This window comes from Penaeus monodon, chromosome 26 (genome assembly GCF_015228065.2).
Source record: "Penaeus monodon isolate SGIC_2016 chromosome 26, NSTDA_Pmon_1, whole genome shotgun sequence".
NCBI lineage: Eukaryota > Metazoa > Arthropoda > Malacostraca > Decapoda > Penaeidae > Penaeus > Penaeus monodon.
The window spans coordinates 11,365,342-11,372,135 of record NC_051411.1 but is presented as its reverse complement, the minus strand read 5'-3'; positions in this window follow the sequence as shown (position 1 = coordinate 11,372,135).

Below are 6,794 nucleotides of genomic sequence, written 5' to 3'. Positions count from 1 at the left end.
TAAGGTTATTTACTGCCCTGTGACGTAGATCCTCCTCAATACATAGATTTAAGCGCAGCAACTCCATGTTTTACTGATCCCAGTCATATATGCATCCCAGTCATATATGCATTGACCAGTCAAACTTGCTTATTACACGCAGAGATGAGTTCTTCTGACATACCAACAGGTTATGGGCCCAGATTTAAGCAGTTTGATGGTAATGCGGGTAATTATGACTTGTGGGAAGAACATTTTCAAGGCGCTTTGCATGTTATGAGACTACATCTCGCGTTTGACAAATATGTTTCAGAACGCCCAGATGGTTATAATCTGGAGAATGCCAAAGGGACAATCTACAGTTATCTAACAGGTTATCTTGACAGAACGTCCCTTTGCATGATAAAACGGGAAGCAAGAGGAGACAGTGTGAAAGCTTTGGCAGTGCTACGAAAGTAATACATGAGAGAAACAAACCACAGGTTATATTCCTTATGGGGGTTATTCATAAACAAAAAACTAGAAGATGGCAGTGTTACTATAGTTCATAGAAGAGATAGTAGCAGCACTAAGAGAATCAGGTGAGAGTGTTAGTGATCGTTTTTTGGTGAAAAGTACACTGAAAGGACTTTCCACCTTAGTACAAGAATTTTGTAGACGTGGCTAATCAACGCAACCCTCCATATGATTACATTGGATTAAAGACAGCTCTATTAAGTCATGAAGATCGCCTCAGAGAAAATTCTGATACAGAAAGAGTAATGGTTCCCCATGGCAATAGCACAGTTAAATAGAAGAGATGCTTTAAGTGTGGTGAACCAGGCCATTTTGCATTTAAATGCTATAAAGGTGGTGAGTTTAAAAGAGTAAACAAACCTCAGAATCATAAAAAATGGTGTGAACTTCATCAGTCACGAACTCACAATACTAGTGAATGCAGAGCGAAGAACCTCAGGAAGAGTAATAACTCAGTAAATTCTGCAAATGACACAAGCGAAAACAAAACTATGAATACTCTTTCCATGTAACACACCTACCAAGGTTACGACCTGTTGAAGCGACCTCAGAGTTGTGTGACATTGGAAAACAGAATATATCAAGCTTCGAAGCGGAAGAAAATTTACTCATGATTGATTTATATAATAGTAGTAGAGTCTTTTGATCCACAAAACCAGCTGGCAGATGGCCAAAGACAGCAAGGAACTGTACAAGGAGTTGGTGATGTCAAGGACTTTATCCAAGATCGAGAAGGCTACTCAAGAAGTAATGTGTTAAAAGATGCACTATACATACCAGGACTTAAACAAGACATCATGTCAGTATGGAAAACCATTAAGAGTGGACACAGCATTACTTTTTCACATAATGGCAGCTCACTAACTACCAAGGATGGCAGGATATTCAACATTATAGAGAAAAACAAGTTGTTCTACTTACCTAGAGATAAGCTAAACAAAAACTCTAAAATGGATAAACTCAACAAGATCCATTTAGGAGAAGCAAAGCACACCCTAGAGGAATGGCATAAAATCCTAGGGCACTGCAATGTGACAGATGTGCAAAAACTTGAAGCAACTGTCGATGAGATGCACATATTGAGTAAAGAGAAGTTTAGCTGTACCACATGTGTTCTTGGTAATATGACACAGTATAGAAATAGAAAGCCTGACAAAAAGGCTAAACAACCTTTGGATTTAGTACACTGTGATATAGTAGGACCTATTGATCCAGCAGCTAAAGGAGGTTACAGATATAGTATCTCTTTTATAGACTACTCAGGAGCTCTTAGAATCTACCTCATTAGATATAAGGGTGATACAGTACATGCAATGAAGAGGTATCTTGCAGAAACAGCACCATATGGCAATATAAAAAGACTAAGATGTGACCATGGAACAGAATTTACAAATCAGGAATTCAGAACACTCCTTATAGAGAATAAGATTAAACAAGAATTTTCTGCACCCTACTCTCCACATCAAAATGGAACAGTTGAGAGATCACACAAATCAGTTTTTGACATGGCTCGATGTTTACTGATTGAGTCCAAATTACCCAAAGATATGTGGGCTTATGCTGTGAAGGCTGCTTGTTATATCAGGAACAGGTGTTATAATCCCAGAATTCAGAAGACTCCAGTAGAAATGCTTACTGGAAGACGGCCAAACATCAGCAAAATGAATATTTTTGGAGTAAGATGTTTTGCATATGAACAAGAGAAACAGAAACTTGATCCCAGAAGTAAGGAGGGAATATTTGTGGGCTATGATGACCAGAGTCCAGCCTACTTGATTTACTTCCCAAAAACTAAAACGGTAAAGAAAATAAGATGTGTTAAGCTCATGGAAAACTTACCCAATGAAGATGAGCCACCAAATGACGAGCAAACCTCAGATAAAGATGACATATTGGTGGAGACTAGACAAGACAAGCCACCAGATAACACAAGTGAAGAAAGATATCCAACTCGAGAAAGACGGAAACCCTCAAAATTAGATGACTACATTACTGATGAACTGGACGACAGTATTTCCAGTGTAACACCTAATAGCTTTATACATCATTGCCACCATGTCACATAACCCAGTACCAGCCACCTATCAAGAGGCTATTTCATCTCCAGAGGGAACCCAGTGGAAGAAAGCAATGGACGAGGAAATATCTTCACTTCAAGACAACAACACCTATGAACTTACCATACTGCCTGAGACACATGCTGCTGTAGGCGGAAGATGAGTCTATCAAGTAAAACCTGGACCAGACAGCAAAGAAAAATACAAAGCAAGGTACGTCGCCAAAGGATATTCACAGGTAAAAGACATCGACTACAAGACTTTTGCACCAACAGCAAGAATGTCTACACTTCGTGCTTTATTGGATGTAGCTGTACAGAAAAAGGTAATACACCAAATGGATGTTAAAACAGCTTATTTGAATGCTGATATTGATCATGAAATTTATGAAGAACAACCTGAAGGTTATGAGGACAAAGATATGTTTTGTACTGTAAACTGAAAAAATCACTTTATGGTCTGAAACAATGTGGCAGGATGTGGAATAGTGTAATCCATAAATTCTTTATTTCAGAAGGATTCAAACTATCACAGAGTGATCATTGTCTGTATCTAAAGCATGATAGGCACAGTGATATTGTTGTGCTCTTATGGGTGGATGACTTAATTATTGCTAGCAGTAACATGTCCCTGATGAACAAATGTAAGGAATCTCTTTGTCAAAAATTTAGAATGACTGATTTAGGTAAACTAAACTGGTTTCTTGGGATGCCATTTGTTACAGGTAAAAATTACATTGAGGTGAATCAAACCAAATATGTAGAAAAGATTTTGGATAGATTCAACATGTCAGATTGTTATGCAAGAAATATACCATGTGATCCAAATATTATAAACACCTCAACAGTAGGATCTAATGAGTTAATTAATGCAAGTCTTTACAGAGAAATAGTTGGTAGTCTCATATATGTTATCACAGGTAGTTACAAAACTTTCACAATATATGTCAAAACCCACAAAAGCTCAATTAAATTCTGCTAAACATGTTCTTAAGTACTTGAAAGGCACCATGACATATGGTCTTACATTTAGAAAGTCAGATGAACCAGTTCAACTCCAAGGATTTTGTGATTCAGACTGGGGATCATCAGAAGACAGAAAAAGCATATCAGGATATTGTTTCCAATTACATAATGATGGACCACTTATATCATGGAGAAGTAAGAAGCAACAAACAGTTACACTTCCATCATGTGAAGCAGAGTACATGGCCCTTACTTACGCCATTCAGGAAGCAAAGTTCCTAAGACAAATTATATCTGATCTATAAGGGTTTAAGTCAAAATCTGTAGACTTAGGAGTTGATAACCAAGGTGCTATTAATCTTGCCAGAAATCCAGTAAATCACCAAAGATCAAAGCATATTGATATTCATTACCATTTCATTAGAGATGAAGTAGAGAAAGGTAAAGTTATTTTATGTTCCTACACAACAGAATCCAGCTGATATATTTACAAAACCTGTAAACGAGAAGAAGTTGGAAGTTTTTAAGTGTATCGGAGGATAGATTCTCAGATCACACACCCATCTTTAATGAAGAGGGGATGTTAGAATAACCAAAGATGGTTATTAGTATAAGGATACTTTGTTTCATGTATCTATGATATACCTCATATTATCTAAGGTGAAATTCTATTTTGTTCAGTTAATTATGTAAGAGTATGTTTTCTTTTATGTACGCCATCTAACGGCAAAGTTTTATATCCGAGATGTAAACAACCCTCTGTAGTGCCACGTAGATCCTCCTCAATACCTAGAGTTAAGCGCAGCAACTCCATGTTTTACTGATCCCCACAACGAGATATATATGCATTGACCAGTCAAACTTGCTTATTACACGCAGAGAAGATGAGTTCTTCTGATATACCAACAAACCCACACACCTGTTTCGATAGGTTCACTGTTGTATCATAAAGACCACTGAATTTAAGGAAGCGGTGATGCGTGTTCTTTGTCCCTTCAACAGTGTCTAACTCAAGGCCACGGGGAGCTCTGTGTCTGCCCATGCGATTCTCACTTCATGTTTAGGGACTCTGATATCCATCCCCCGTACAATCACGTAGAAACACATAAGCACCCATATGAGTGCGTATGGGTATATACAATGAATACATATGATTCTTTGCGTTTATATAAATATATATAAATATATATATATATATATATATATATATATATATATATATATATATATATATATATATATATATGTATGTATGTATGTATATATATGTACGTATATATATGTGTGTATATATATATATATATATATATATATATATATATATATATATATATATATATATATATATATATATATATACCTACATATATATGTATGTATGTATATATATGTGTGCATATATATATATATATATATATATATATATATATATATATATATATATATATATATATATATATATATATATATGTGTGTGTGTGTGTGTGTGTGTGTGTGTGTGTGTGTGTGTGTGTGTGTGTGTGCGTGTGTGTGGCACGGCTCGCTTCCTTTTTAGATGTCGCTAGATATACTGTGCTTTAAGGGGTTCTATTCAAATGCTGAAGTAACTTGTAGTCACTCGTCATTGCTTAGATGGGACGGGAGGGTGCAGTCGTATGGGGGTTATTGTTTATTGTTGCTCAGAAATTGGTAATTGTTAAGACCGCTCAGCTTAAGGAAGACGGGACTCTAATACTTCGTTTGGAGGAAGAAGAGGCTTTGATGTGTATTCTCTCATACGGAAAATACACCCAGGACACTGATTTCACGAGGCAGCCAACCGGGGAGAGCTGAGAGCCATAATGTTTCAAGGCCGTCACTAAGTAGAATGATCCATTTTATGGCGTTGCATGACATTTTGTGTTTTATACGAGACGCTATCATGTTCTCTTTGCTTTTTTCCATTGCCTTTTGTATGGTTGGTTTATTCTGTAATCTCGAGGTTCAATGTTTTTTTAGAACTATTTTTCTGTAGATACTATAAGTGCGATAGTACTGTGTTTGAATATGATGCAAAGTCCCCCTGTTGTACTCCAGAGGCACCAAAACTTGCAAAACAAATACTAGGAAGTGTCCTGCTCTGTCGTACCGTTTGTGGAGGGTCATTTTCTTCAGACATCCTGCTCATCAGACCGTGAGGCTTTGTCTTTGCTGTCGTTAAAGAAAAAAAGCTTCACCGGGTTTAGAAATGATTCTGCTTTCAGAATCTCGTCGGTTTGGAATCCACTGTCTTTTTAGCCCGATGGTGAAACTGGTATGATATGAATGTTTCCTTTAGGTAATGAATGCGTTGATTGCGTCCGCCTCAGAGACGGCCGCGAATCGATTACCAGCAATGCCCTGGCTCTTTTGTGTCTGCGTGACAACGTAAAAGCGTAGAACCTGTAATTCGGGCGTCCTTCCTAGGGATTTGATTCTCTATCTTTTTCCTCCTTCGCCCCCTCCCCCCTTTTTGGAGACGGGGTGGGGGGGGGGGGTATTCAGATGTAAATTGCCTTTATCTTTTACATGTTTAGGTACCTGTGGGTTCAGATGATTTCTGCCTCATTTTGCCTCGGCTCTGGTTGTTCATCACGAGCAAAGCCGAAGACGTGTAGATATTTTGCAACGTTTAAAGGTGGTTTTGTGAGCAGGAAGCGGAAATGGTTTTGTATTTCTTCCTTTTTTTGCCTTACTTTCTTCTTCTCACTCTTCCTCTTCCTCGCACAACTCCGAAGGGCCGGTGCGTGTGTTTGTTTGTCGTGTCTCTGCTTTGTTGCTGACGATCTATTGAAAACTGACAAAATCGAGAAAAGATAATTGACGGTTCGGAAGCTGTCCCCTCTCCCTCCCTCCTTATTTCAAACTGACTTTCTCTCCCTCCCACCCTATTTCAGGCTCCCCCCCCCCTCTCTCTCTCTCTCTCTCTCTCTCATTCTCTCTCCTCTCTCCCCCTTCTCTCTAATGCCACGATTGGACCTCTCATTTGCATTATAATTTCTAGTACTGTGATGATTTGCTACCATCGTTTGCCTTGTATTAAATTAGTAAATAAAATATTTACATACCAATGGGACTATTTTCTTACAACGAAGTATCCGCAATAATGCATCGGTGATACATAGTATTTGTGTCGGCATTGCTTTATCTATCTGCAAACATCAGATAGTTCCGTACATCGAGGCCGATCACTGAATGTACCTATCTATTGATCTATCCAGGTTATTTTCTTATGAATATATATATATATAATATATAT